This window comes from Oncorhynchus masou, chromosome 28 (genome assembly GCF_036934945.1).
Source record: "Oncorhynchus masou masou isolate Uvic2021 chromosome 28, UVic_Omas_1.1, whole genome shotgun sequence".
Lineage (NCBI taxonomy): Eukaryota > Metazoa > Chordata > Actinopteri > Salmoniformes > Salmonidae > Oncorhynchus > Oncorhynchus masou.
Window position 1 is genome coordinate 28,333,241 of NC_088239.1, and position 15,501 is coordinate 28,348,741.

A 15,501-nucleotide genomic window follows, 5' to 3' on the forward strand; every position below is an offset into this window, starting at 1 on the left:
CATTGATGGAATATTCTCCTAACCCTTAGAAAACTTGACATATTAATTTTCTTCCAATGAAACATTAATATTGAATATTCTGAGAACACTGTAATCATGGTTCTGGGTAAGTTATGTTTGACATGAAGGGAATGGTCCCTGGAAACAGTTTTTTTATTAAATTGCCTGCCTATCTGTTCCTATCTGTGCCTATCTGTGCATAACAGGGTTGACGTGTTATGCTCGACCCGCTCAGTTTTCCACCACAAAACATGGGCAAATTGTTACAATTTGGTGGGTGGTGGTGTCAAGTGCAGAGAGCAGGTAATTCAGTTTGTGGATATTTTATTCCATAGACTGTGGAACCACGACATGCAAAACACCAGGGTGCATGAAACAAACCGTCCCAAAATACAACGGACTAAACTGTCCGGAAAAAATACTAATTACACTCATACACCAGATAACAGAAGACAAGCCCGCACAAATACCCAGCGGGCCTAGTGCCCTTAAATAGCCTACAAACAGCGAGGACGACCCGGAGGACGAGGCGCAGGGCAATCCGGGTGGAGGCGGTGGAAATCCCTCAAGAGGGAAGGATCTAAAATGTCCCTCCCCAGTACCCAGCACCTCTCCTCCAGACCGTACCCCTCCCAGTCCACGAGGTACTGCAGGCCCCTCACCCGGCGTCTCGTGCCCAGAATAGCTTGTACTGTGTCGATGTCCAGAGGGGGTGGAGGGACCTCCGGTACCTGACTGTCTTGTAAGGGGCCAGATACCACCGGCCTGAGGAGAGACAAATGAAACGAGGGGTTAATGCGATAGTAAGAGGGAAGTTGTAATCTATAACACACCTCGTTTATCCTCCTCAGGACTTTAAATGGCCCCACAGACTGCGGCCCCAGCTTCCGGCAGGGCAGGCGGAGGGGCAGGTTTCGGGTCGAGAGCCAGACCCTGTCCCCTGGTGCGAACACCTGGGCCTCACTGCGGTGGCGGTCAACGTCTCTCTTCTGCCGTTCACTGGCCTGCCTGAGAGAATCCTGGACTGCCCGCCAGGTCTCTCTAGAGCGCTGTACCCACTCCTCCACCGCAGGAGCTTCGGTCTGACTCTGATGCCACGGAGCCAGGACCGGCTGGTAGCCCAGTACGCATTCGAATGGTGACATATTCGTGGATGAATGCCGAAGTGAGTTCTGGGCCAACTCTGCCCACGGGACGTACCTCGCCCATTTTCCTGGCCGGTCCTGGCAATACGACCTCAGAAACCTACCCACTTCCTGGTTTACTCTCTCCACCTGCCCATTACTTTCGGAGTGATAACCAGAGGTAAGGCTGACCGAGATCCCCAGACGCTCCATAAACGACTTCCAAACCCGGAACGTGAACTGGGGACCCCGATCAGATACGATATCCTCTGGAACCCCATAGTGCCGGAAGACGTGGGTAAATAGAGCCTCTGCAGTCTGTAGGGCCGTAGGGAGACCAGGCAATGGGAGACGGCAGGACTTAGAGAACCGATCCACAACAACCAGAACGGTAGTGTTCCCCTGAGATGGGGGAAGATCAGTAAGGAAATCTACCGAGAGATGGGACCATGGCCGCTGTGGAACCAGGAGGGGTTGTAACTTCCCTCTAGGAAGGTGCCTAGGAGCCTTACTCTGGGCGCATACGGAACAGGAAGAGACATAGAGCTTCACATCCTTAGCTAAGGTGGGCCACCAGTATTTCCCCCTAAGACCCCGCACTGACCCGAAGACGGTAGTGTGTGAGCCCACCGAATCAATTTATCACGGACACCAAGCGGCACGTACCTACGACCGGTCGGATACTGTGTAGGCGCAGGTTCTACCCTCAACGCCCGCTCGATGTCCGAGCATAACGCATCCACCTCCACTATGAATTCTAACGAAGGGTCCGGATGCGCCAACACGGGAGCCTCAGTGAACAGCGCCTTCAACTGGTTGAAGGCTCCATCAGCCTCTGCCGACCACTGCAGACGCACCGGCCCCCCCTTCAGCAGTGAGGTAATGGGCGCCGCTACTTGGCCAAAACCCCGGATAAACCTCCGGTAGTAATTGGCAAACCCTAAAAACCGCTGCACCTCCTTTACCGTGGTCGGAGTCGGCCAATTACGCACGGCGTTAAGGCGGTCACACTCCATCATGGAGGGCCGAATGTACCCCTGTCTCAGACTAAACTGTGCGGAAAAAATACTAATTACACTCATACACCAGATGACAGAAAACAAGCCCGCACAAATACCCAGCGGGCCTAGTGCCCTTAAATAGCCTACAAATAAAAACACTAACTCAAAACAGGTGTACCCAATTACCCAATAAACAGAAAAAACGGAAAGGGAATTGATGGCAGCTAATAGGCCGGCGACGACGACCGCCGAGCGCCGCCCGAACAGGAAGAGGCACCATCTTCGGCGAGATTCGTGACACAAATGGCCAAATAGAGCCAACTCAACCGGCTTTTCCACTTTGATTTGACTATTAGATGTTCAATGATTCTTCTGAAAAAAAGACGTTTTTTCAAGGATAGGTTTCACGTAACAGGGTTGACCTTAAAATGAGGGACAGACATCAATGAATCCCTAACCACATGAAATACATAATACTCTTCAGAAATGACTGTCGAAGCAACAAAAGCACGAGAGCTTTACAATGATGATGACAACTTGAAGAAATGTTGGGGTTAAGTGGGTTAGAATCTTTCTAGAAGTCACAGAGGGTGCACTGAGAGTGCACAGAGGGTGCACAGAGGGACATTCTAAAATGCTGAATTTTGGCACTTCGGCAAGTTTTCATTCATATTAAAAACTTGATTGATTGAATCTTCCATGTGGTCTATATATATATATATATATATATATATATATATATATATATATATACTGCTCAAAAAAATAAAGGGAACACTAAAATAACACATCCTAGATCTGAATGAATTAAATATTCTTATTAAATACTTTTTCTTTACATAGTTGAATGTGCTGACAACAAAATCATACAAAAACAATCAATGGAAATCAAATTTATCAACCCATGGAGGTCTGGATTTGGAGTCACACTCAAAATTAAAGTGGAAAACCACACTACAGGCTGATCCAACTTTGATGTAATGTCCTTAAACAAGTCAAAATGAGGCTCAGTAGTGTGTGTGGACTCCAAGTGCCTGTATGACCTCCCTACAACGCCTGGGCATGCTTCTGATGAGGTGGCGGATGGTCTCCTGAGCGATCTCCTCCCAGACCTGGACTAAAGCATCTGCCAACTGCTGGACAGTCTGTGGTGCAATGTGGCGTTGGTGGATGGAGCGAGACATGATGTCCCAGATGTGCTCAATTGGATTCAGGTCTGGGGAACGAGCGGGCCAGTCCATAGCATCAATGCCTTCCTCTTGCAGGAACTGCTGACACACTCCAGCCACATGAGGTCTAGCATTGTCTTGCATTATAGGAGGAATCCAGGGCCAACCGCACCAGCATATGGTCTCACAAGGGGTCTGAGGATTTCATCTTGGTACCTAATGGCAGTCAGGCTACCTCTGGCGAGCACATGGAGGGCTGTGCGGTCCCCCAAAGAAATGCCGCCCCACACCATGACTGACCCACCGCTAAACCGGTCATGCTGGAGGATGTTGCAGGCAGTAGAACATTCTCCACGGCGTCTCCAGACTCTGTCACATCTGTCACATGTGCTCAGTGTGAACCTGCTTTCATCTGTGAATAGCACAGGGCGCCAGTGGCGAATTTGCCAATCTTGGTGTTCTCTGGCAAATGCCAAACGTCCTGCACGGTGTTTGGCTGTAAGCACAACCTCCACCTGTGGACGTCGAGCCCTCATACCACCCTCATGGAGTCTGTTTCTGACCATTTGAGTAGACACATGCACATTTGTGGCCTGCTGGAGGTCATTTTGCAGGGCTCTGGCAGTGCTCCTCCTGCTCCTCCTTGCACAAAGGCAGAGTTAGCGGTCCTGCTGCTGGGTTGTTACCCTCCTACGGCCTCCTCCACGTCTCCTGATGTACTGGCCTGCCTCCTGGTAGCGCCTCCATGCTCTGGACACTACGCTGACAGACACAGCAAACCTTCTTGGCACAGCTCGCATTGATGTGCCATCCTGGATGAGCTGCACTACCTGAGCCACTTGTGTGGGTTGTAGACTCCGTCTCATGCTACCACTAGAGTGAAAGCACCGCCAGCATTCAAAAGTGACCAAAACATCAGCCAGGAAGCATAGGAACTGAGAAGTGGTCTGTGGTCACCACCTGCAGAACCACTCCTTTATTTGGGGGTGTCTTGCTAATTGCCTATAATTTCCACCTGTTGTCTATTCCATTTGCACAACACTATGTGAAATTTATTGTCAATCAGTGTTGCTTCCTAAGTGGACATTTTGATTTCACAGAAGTGTGATTGACTTGGAGTTACATTTTGTTGTTTAAGTGTTCCCTTTATTTTTTTGAGCAGTGTATATATATTAAAGGGCACTTCATTTAATATAACAGGCTTTTAAAATTCAATATTGGTGCACAATTTCTACTTAAAATATCAAAGAGCAGTCATTTCGTGGAACCACCCTATTACACATATTTACGAGGACAGGAAGAGATGGAGAGAGAGAGGAGAGAGCTCAAATTAATGTTACCATTAGGACCACAAAGAGCCTCAGAAAGGAGAGCGGTGTGGAATGTCCAGTGTGCCCTTTAGGCTGTGCAACCCTGTCCAACAACACAAAGGAAACACAGTGCCTCAAAACCCACTCAAACCTAACTGTCAGCATGTCCTTAACTACACACACACACACACCAGTTACGGTAATTAACAACTTCTGAGAGAAATGAACAGACTTTGATTAAAATTCACTCCTTAACTCAGTCACTAAGTTAGTCAGTGAATCAAGTTAGTAAGACTAACTCAGCTAACAATTCTAGGCAGAAATAACATTTTTGTAATCCTAATGTTCCCCTAATATTCCCCTAATGTTTGTGTCTAGTTTTCCGTTAGTTCGTGGAACATTCTACATTCGCAAAAACCTTCTGCTAACCTTTTTAGCGTGTTTTGGTGTTAAAGTTAGGAGACCATTGCCTTAATGTCAAACATAACTTACCCAGAACGTGGTTACAATGTTCTCAGAATATACAACAATGTTCTAAAAGCATTTTATGGGACATTGCAAGAACATTCATGCATCCATTGTTCTGAAAAACAGCCCCAGAGCATTATTCCTCCTCCACAAAACTTTAGAATTGGCACTATGCATTTGGACAGGTAGTGTTCTCCTGGCATCCTCCAAATCTAGATTAGTCCGTCGGACTGCCAGATGGTGGATAGTGACTGATTCATAACTCCAGAGAATACGTTTCCACTGCTATAGAGTCCAACGGTGTTGAGTTTTACACCACTCCTGCCGACGCTTGACATTGCACATGGTGATCTTAGACTTGTGTGAGTGCGGATGCTGGGCCATGGAAACTCATTTCATGAAGCTCCGGACCCACAGTTCGTGCTAAAGTTGATTCCATGGGCAATTTGAGGACACAGTAGTGAGTGTTGCAACCGAGGACAGACCATTTTCACACGCTGCACCCTTCAGCAGTCGGTGGTACCGTTCTATGAGCTGGTGTGGCCTACCACTTCGAGGCTGAGCCGTTGTTGCTCCTAGACGTTTCCATTTCACAATAACAGCACTTACAGAAATGGGACAAACTAACTTGTTGGAAAGGTGGCATCCAATGACGGTGCCATGTTGAAAGTCACTGAGCGCTTCAGTACGGGCCATTATACTGCCAATGTTTGTCTATGGAGATTGCATGTCTGTGTGCTCTATTTTATACCTGTCAGCAACATATATGTATAGGGATAAGGTGACTAAGCAACAGGATAAAAGAAACAGATTAGCAGAAGCTAGTATGTGTGGGTGTGCGTGTGGGTAGTCAGTATAAATGTATGTGCATGTGTGAGTGAGCAGATGGCATGAGTCTGTGTGCGTGAGTGTGTAGGGCCCTGTGAGTGTGCATAGAAACAGTGAAATACAAAAAATAAAAGGTCAATAAAGATTAACTTAGAAATTATTGTAGCTATTTTGTTAGCTATTTATCAGTCTTATTGCTTGGGGATAGAATCTGTTGTTGGTGCCAGACTTGATGAACAGGTACCGCCTGCCAAGCTAAAGCAGAGAGAATAGTCTATGGCTTGGGTGGTTGGAGTCTTTTTTTCTGGGCCTTCCTACCATACCACCTGATATACAGTGTCAGTCAAATGTTTGGACACAACTACTCATTCAAGGGTTTCTTTATTTTTGCTATTTTCTACATTGTAATGTAATAGTGAAATCAAAACCATGAAATAACACATGGAATAATGTAGTAACCACAAAAGTATTAAACAAATCAAAATATATTTTAGATTCTTTAAAGTAGCCACCCTTTGCCTTGATAACATCTTTGCACACTCAGCATCCTCTCAACCAGCTTCATGAGGAATGCAGTCTTGAAGTAGCTCCCACATATGCTGAGCACTTGTTGGCTGCTTTTCCTTCACTCTGTGGTCCAACTCATCCCAAACCATCTCAATTGGGTTGAGGTTGGGTGATTGTAGCGGCCAGGTCATCTGATGCAGCACTCCATCACTCTCCTTATTGGTCAAATAGCCCTTACACAGCCTGGATGTGTGTTGGGTCATTGTCCTGTTGAAAAACCAATCATAGTCCCACTAAGTGCAAATTAGATGTGATGGCATATCGCTGCAGAATTATGTGGTAGCCATGCTGGTTAAGTGTGCCTTCAATTCCAAATAAATCACTGGCAGTGTCTCCAGCAAAGCAACCCCACAATCACAGCTCCTCCATGCTTTACGGTGGGAACCACACATACGGAGATCATCCGTTCACCTACTCTTCGTCACAAACATACAGCGGTTGGAAGCAAAAATAAATCAGACCAAAGGACAGATTTCCACCGATCTAATGTCCATTGCTCGTGTCTCGACCCAATTCAACCATGAAAGCCTGAGTCAAGCAGTCACCTCTGAACAGTTGAGATGAGTCTGTTACTTGAACTCCGTGAAGCATTTACAGTGGGGCAAAAAAGTACTTAGTCAGCCACCAATTGTGCAAGTTCTCCCAATTAAAAAGATAAGAAGCCTGTAATTTTCATCATAGGTACACTTCAACTAACACAGACAAAATGAGAAGAAAAATCCAGAAAATCACATTGTAGGATTTTTAATGAATACATTTGCAAATTATGGTGGAAAATAAGTTGCAAGTTCGGTTGCAAGTTCAAACCCCCGAGCTGATAAGGTACACATCTGTTGTTCTGCCCCTGTTCCTAGGCCGTCATTGAAAATAAGAATTTGTTCTTAACTGACTTGCCTAGTAAAATAAATAAAAATGAGCTGTTCTTGCCATAATATGGACTTGGTCTTTTACCAAATAGAGCTCTCTTCTGAGCCATCTTTTGTAGTAACCAAAAAATATACACTTTTTTGGTTACTACATGATTCCATATGTGTTATGGCATTTTATAGTATTCTACAATGTAGAAAATAGTATAAATAAAGAAAAACCCTTGAATGAGTAGGTGTTACAAATCCCTTTTGGCCCGACAGTCTAGGGGGGGATGGTAATGAGATCCGTAACATAACTCATACAAATTCTAATAGTGACAAAGTAAAAGTGAGAACGAAATAACTACGACAACTGAGATCTACCGTCAAACTCAGGGTTTATTAATAAACACACGGTAATGGGGGGGGGGGGGGCAGGAAAAGGGGCTGACCTGGACCCAAGGAAAGAAACAATAAGTATTCAAAAACACCCTTAGGCTAGACTAGCCTACTTTAACAACAGCTTACTAACCAAAAATACAGTGGGTGGTCCGCCCAGTTCTAACTAGTGTATTTAACAAAGTTTACCTACGGGTAGTGTATGCCCATGGGCGACTTGTCTTGGTTCCCCCTTTTCACACCAGCAAACACCATAACCAACAACAATACTCACAGGTGATGACAAAGTCCTATGGAGGTGCTCAAACAAAAGAGAGGTCAATACACAAAGCGAGTGAAACAGAGATCTACAGACATGGTATTTACAGAGAGATTGAGCTCCACATCAAACAACTGACAGGGTTTTTAAACAAAGGGAAAGGAACGGTGATTGGGTAGGAAACAGGAGGAGGTGTCTTCTGATTGATGATTGGTGACTGATTGGGGAGTGATGATTTTCACCTGTGAGGGGAGAAGGAGAGAAAAGAAACACACACGATACACACAGGATACTTGTATCCGTAACACTCGCACCCTTAAAAGAGCAACCCTAGGGATTGCGACCACAGTATTACAATGAATACTCACAAGAACAACAAAGTCAACCTTACAAAAATCATTACACACGAGACAAAGCATCTGCCAATACATTATCAGAACCCTTTGTGGCGGATCTCCAAATTATAATTTTGTACAATCAGCACCCAACGCATAAGGTGCTGGTTCTGGTTGTACATCCGGTGGAGAAACACTAAGGGGTTATGGTCAGTATATACTATCACTGGTAGGGCACTGGAACAGATATATACTTCAAAGTACTGCAGAGCCAACAACAAAGCAAGAGCTTCTTGTTCTATTGTCGCATAGTTTGTTTAACATTTATTAAATTTACGGGAAAAATAACAAACAGGATGATCCACTCCACTCTTGTCCTGCTGCAGTAGAACAGCACCAGCACCTCTGGCACTAGCATCTACTTCAAGTTTGAATGGTTGTTCAAAATCCGGAGCAGCAAGTACAGGTGTACTACATAAGAGGGCTAGCCGGACTGAGCAAAATCGGTCAATGGAGCAACTACCGCAGAGACATTTTTACAGAAGCTACGGTAGTAGCCAACCATCCATAAAAAGCGGCGTAGCTCTCGTCTGGTGGTAGGTGCAGGGGATGCAGTTATAGCCAAGACCTTGGCATCAACAGGGCGCACCTGTCCATGGCCAACCTCTTTACAGAGATAGAGAACAGTAGCCTTCCCAAACTCGCACTTTGTCAAGTTCAGGGTTAGAGAAGCAGCTGCCAACCGTTCACATACCTTAGAGAGTCAACATGATCTGACCACTCAGATGAATAAATCACTAGGTCATCAAGGTATGCACTACAATTAGGAATGCCAACTAATATGGAGTTAACCAGTCGTTGGAAAGTGGCTGGTGCATTTCGCAACAAATATTTCACCTCATCCCTCATTATCTTCCTCTTGGAAGCGTTGATACGATATGGGTGTTGCTTGATAGGTGTAGCATTTCCAACATCAATGTCATGTTCCAACACGTTTGTGCAGTAGGAACGTCATTAAAGAGACATGGAAACTGTGTAGTAGCCTCACAATATCATTGGCCTGTCCATCCGTTAAATGAACCAGACCTGACTGGATAGACAGCAGCATTTCTGAGTTGGCCAATCTAACACACTGCTGTTGAGTATTGCGCAACTCCAATCCATCAACATCATCAATATGACAGTCCACTATGATAGCAGGAGTAGCAGAGTAGACAGCAGTACCTTCCTCTGTTTTTGAACTCTGTGTGATGGGTCGGGTGTGGTAAGCTGTCAACATGTTAATGTGACACACACGAGATTGGCGTTGTCTATCAGGAGTTTGAAGCACATAGTCAGTTTCACTTATTTTCTTTTAAATTAAATAAGGACCAGAGAAACGAGCTGACAGTGAAGATCTTGGAACAGGTAATAACACCGGTACTTAGTCACCTGGCTGTAGTGGACGAGAAACAGCCTCTTTATCATAGTGTCTTTTCATGCTCCTCTGTGAGGAAGACAGCTTCCTTTACGAGGGCACAAGCTTGGTGTAGGCGCTCACGAAAGCGACTAACGTAGTCCAACACATTCTCGTCTCCTGTACACAACTCTTGGGACAAGAACTGTTCTTTAAGGACTTTCATTGGTCCTCTCACTGTGTGACCAAACACTAGTTCAGCCGGGCTGAAACCTAGGGACTCCTGCACAGTTTCACGAGCAGCAAACAAAACTAGAGGAACTCCCTTATCCCAATCTTTCTCAGATTCCAAACAATATTTACGTAGCATAGACTTCAGTGTCTGATGCCATCTTTCAAGCGCACCCTGAGACTCTGGGTGATAGGCGCTTGACACATGGTGCATAATTGACAAGGATTTTAACACCTGCTTGAAGAGCTTGGATAGGAAATTGGTACCTTGATCGCTTTGTACCACCTTAGGTAACCCGAATGTCGTGAAGAATTTTATTAAGGCTTTACTCACTACCGGGGCTGTAATCCTTCGCAGAGGAATGGCCTCGGGGTATCTTGTAGCCATACACATAATCGTTAACAAAAACTGGTTACCCGATTTTGTCTTCGGTAACGGTCCGACACAATCAACCACCACATGTTCGAATGGTTCACCTATGACAGGTATGGGACAAAGAGGAGCGGGAGGAATAAACTGATTTGGTTTTCCTGTTATCTGACATGTGTGGCATGTCCGACAGAACTGAGACACATCTTGTTTTAAACCCGGCCAAAAGAAATGTCGAAGGATCCGATCATAAGTCTTTGTGATTCCTAAATGACCAGACCACTGGTGATCATGAGCAAGGGATAATACAGTTTGTCGAAAGGCTGTAGGAATCGCTATTTGGTAAACAGCATTCCAATCTCCACCCGCGTCAACATGGGATTTCCATTTACGCATGAGGAGATTACCATCAATGAAGTAAGCCACGTTCTTCTTCTTCACATCTTCCAATGAGACAACACTAGAAAAACATTTAGCAAGCTTGTTGTCAACCTTTTGGTTAGCAATCAGCTGTTCACGAGTGACTGGTAACTGTATTGCATCAGCAATAAGTTCAACGTTCTTTGATTCTTTCCTGGGCTGTGTGTCAGAGGTGATCAGCTTCTCAGAGGTATCACACAATCCATCCTCTTGATCAACCTCTTTGAACAGAACAGTGTTCGACAAATCTATCACGTCACCCTCTTGTCGTGCCTGGGCACGAGTGACAGCACAAGCGGGGAACACAGTAGATAACTCTGTGCCAGCTCATTCGAGAGAGAGCGGTCACTTTCATCCAATACTTCCAATACGGGTACTACCTTTCCTCCGGCAATATCGTTACCCATTATAAAGGTCACACCTTTCACTGGCAACATAGGAGGTACCCCCACTGAATATTCCACTGATTAAAGCAGAGTATACATTCATAAAGTGCAATGGCACTGGGACAAAACCCATTTCAATACCCTGTACTAACACACTGGAACCACAGTATGTATCGTCAGATAAGGGCAACACATCAGACACTATAAACGACTGCACCGCACCAGTATCTCTAAGGATTTTAACCGGACGCTGAGACGCTTCGTCATTCGTTAGGGACACAAACACCTCGAAAATGAATGGTTCATAACTGCGGTCGGGGACTGAGACTTTCAAAGTTACCCTGAGGCACCTGTTTTGTTGCAGACCTCACAACCGTATGAATTAGACCTAAATCTCTATGAGACCTAAATCTCTGTCGGTATGCCTCAGGCACAAGCTCATAGGCACGAAGAACAGTAGCTTTGACCACTTCATAATTCAAACTGTCCTCCAGAGGTAGCGCTGACAAAACCTCTTGGGCTTTACCAGTTAATTTACACTGAAGTAATAGACACAATACCTCTTCAGGCCATTTCAATGCTACAGCTATACGCTCAAATACACAAAAATAGGAGTCAACCTCCGACTCTCTGAACAAAGGTACTAAGGCAATCTGCCTACTAATGTCAAACGTGTTTGAGGACACAGCTGGTGAGGACGGCTCACAAACAGGCACAGTAGGAACGAAGGCTAGCCTTGCTGTCTCTGCCTCCAGTTCCATCTGGCGCATTTTGAACTCCAACTGCCTTTGTTCTCTGTCTGCCTCAACTTTACACATCTCCAACTGGAGAGTCTCTCGCCTAATTTGGGCTCTCTTCCGCCTCCAGTTGGAACTGTGCTAAACGGACATCCCTCCTGACATCACCATTTGACAGTGGGGAGAATGGATCAAAACGGGACAATGTGGCTGGTGTTTTAGCCCCGCCCTCTTTATCAGACACCAATGGGCTTACAGGAGCAGCAACATCCGCTACAGGGGTAGTAGGCTTAGGCAGCGGTAACACAAGCACCTGCTCTTCCAACAATACATTTAACACTAGCTGTTTAACCTCCGCCTTAACTAAACTCTGCTGAATCGATATTGAATAATGGTCAGCCAAGGTCATTCAGTCAACTCTACGACATTTGTCTAAAACCTCCCACGAAGGGTTATCCAAAAAGGACTTCAACTCAAAAGTAGCCATCTTAAACTACTTCACAAGAGCCAACGAAAATAGCAAACACTAATTCTACAGCAGCTATGACGCGCAACACTGAACTATACCACTAGAACAATCTGCATGAGCGGCATGGGTGTCAGTTATGACATATCCCAGACGAGCCCCCACTTATGTTATGAATCCCTTTTGGCCCGACAGTCTAGGGGGGGATGGTAATGAGACCCGTAACATAACTCATACAAATTCTAATAGTGACAAAGTAAAAGTGAGAACGAAATAACTACGACAACTGAGATCTATCGTCAAACTCAGGGTTTATTAATAAACACACGGTAATGGGGGGAGGGGGGGGGGGCAGGAAAAGGGGCTGAGCTGGACCCAAGGAAAGAAACAATAAGTATTCAAAAACACCCCTAAGCTAGAATAGCCTACATTAACAACAGCTAACTAACCAAAAATACAGTGGGTGGTCCGCCCAGTTCTAACTAGTGTATTTAACAAAGTTTACCTACGGGTAGTGTATGCCCATGGGCGACTTGTCTTGGTTCCCCCTTTTCCCACCAGCAAAAAACACAAACACCATAACCAACAACAATACTCACAGGTGATGACAAAGTGCTATGGAGGTGCTCAAACAAAAGAGATGTCAATACACAAAGCGAGTGAAACAGAGATCTACAGACATGGTATTTACAGAGAGATTGAGCTCCACATCAAACAACTGACAGGGTTTTTAAACAAAGGGAAAGGAACGGTGATTGGGTAGGAAACAGGAGGAGGTGTGTCTTCTGATTGATGATTGGTGACTGATTGGGGAGTGATGATTTTCACTTGTGAGGGGAGAAGGAGAGAAAAGAAACACACACACACACAGGATACACACACAGGATACTTGTATCTGTAACAGTAGGTGTGTGCAAACTTTTGACTTGTACTGTAGATAACCTGGATGGTAGGAAGCTTGTCCCCAGTGATGTACTGGGCTGTCCGCACCACCCTCTGTCGCACCATGCGATCGAGGGTGGTGCTATTGCCATAGCAGGCAGTAGTGTAGCCAGTCAAGATGCTCTCAATGGTACAGCTGCAGAACTTTTTGAGGATTTGAGGGCCCATGCCAAACCTTTTCAACCTCCTGAGGGGAAGAGGCACTGTCGCCCCTTCTTCATGACTATGCGCGTGTGTATGGACCATTTTAAGTGTTTAGCGATTTGGACATGAGGATCTTGAAGCTCTCGACCTGCTCCACTGCAGCCCCATCAATGTGAATGGGGGTGTGGCAGAGGTTATGGGGTTATCAGGAAGTCCAGGATCCAATTGCAGAAGGAGGTGTTCAGACCCAGAGTCCTAAGCTTGGTGACGCGCATGGAGGGAGCAATGGTGTTGAACGCTGAGCTGTAGTCAATTAACATTATTCTCACATAGGCATTCCTTTTATCTAGATTGGTGAAGGCAGTGTGGAGAGCAATTGAGATTGCGTCATCTATGGATCTGTTGGGGCGGTATGCAAATTGGAGTGTGCCTAGGGTGTCTTGGATGATGATTACAGAAGTGAGTTCTACATGGCAGTAGTCATGGTGGCATGACCTGATTAATGAGCTTTCCCACGTCGGCCTCGGAGAGTGAGATCACCCAATCCTCTGGGCCGGTGACGGCCCTCAAACCCGGCACGTTAAAAATAAAATGCATTCAGTTCATCTGGTAGAGAGGCATCATTGGGCAGATCACAGTTGGGTCTTCCTTTGTAATCCGTAATGGACTGTAGACCCTAACACGTGCCAGGCGGCGGAGCCTGTTTAATATGATTTCACCTTATTCCTATATTGTCCTTTTGCTCGTTTGATGACTCTGCGGAGTGTCATAGTGGGGTTGTGTATGACAGCTCTGTGTGTGGTAGCCCTGTCCTTTAGTTTAGCGCCAACCTCTGAGTTAATCCAGGGGTTTTGATTGGGGACGCAGCGAACCCTCACCGTGGGGACAACGTGGCCAATACATTTTCTAATGAAGCCGGTAATGGAGGTGGTTAGCTCGTCAACAATCTCAACGGCCTCTCAAAGCATATTCACATCAGCGCTAGCAAAGCAGTTCTATAGCATAATCTCTGATTCTGGTTACCATTTCTCAACGGAGCGTGTCACGAGTACTTCCTGTTTCTTTTCTGCTTGTAAACAGGAAGCTGGAGTACGGAGTCATAATCAGATTTGCCGAATGGCAAATATCTTGCTTGTGGTCTAGGACTTTATCGCCGCTAGTGGTATTGGAGATGTGTTGATGGAATTTGGGCATCACATGTCTTAGCGACGCAGAATTAAAATCGCTGGCAACCAGAAAAGCAGCCTCTGGGTGTAGCTTTTCTTGTTGGTTTATAGCCTTGTACAGTTCATTAAGTGCCAGCTTGTTATTTTCTTGTTTTGATGTTGAAAGTATACAACACTAACGATAACAGCTGAAAACTCCCTCGGGAGGTAGAAGGGTCGGCATTTGCCAATCCGGTATTCCAAGATGGGTTAACAGTGGGTTGACACTTCCACTGCACTGGAGTTAGCACACCAGTGTATGTTGATGCAGAGGCAAACCCCTCCCCGCCTAGATTTCCCTGACTCCACTGTCCTTTCCGCCCAGTGAGTTGGATAGCCATGGGGGGTATCTTGTCCGAGAGCCATGTTTCAGAAAAGCAAAGAATATTGCAGTATCGAGAGTCACGATGGTAGCAAATCCGCGATCGGAGGTCATCCATCTCATTATCAAGTGACTGTACATTGGCCAGTAGAATGGAGGGAAGTGGCTGGTTTTCCCCTCACCTTAATCTCAGCAGGATCCCCCCCTCTTGCCTTTGTAACAACGGCGTTTCCTCTTGTGTGGCCCGAAAATTGGGTGGTAATTACATAGAGAGCCCCTGGCAGATTAATCGAAGTTGAAGCTGAAATTAGGGTAAGTAACTGTCGATCTGATGTTCAAAGGTTCTTGTCGGTTGTAAGAAATAATATCGGATACATGTCGTGAAAATAAAGGGTCGGAGATTGCAAAACGGTGCTATCTTAATCATGCAATGTACCCATTAAATGTGTCTATAACATTAATATCTTAAATTCTGAGAACATGGTAATCCCATTCTGGGTCAATTCTAATTGACATTAATGGTCTCCGGAAAACATTCCTTGCTCATAAGGGGAACATCCCTATAAAATAAGAC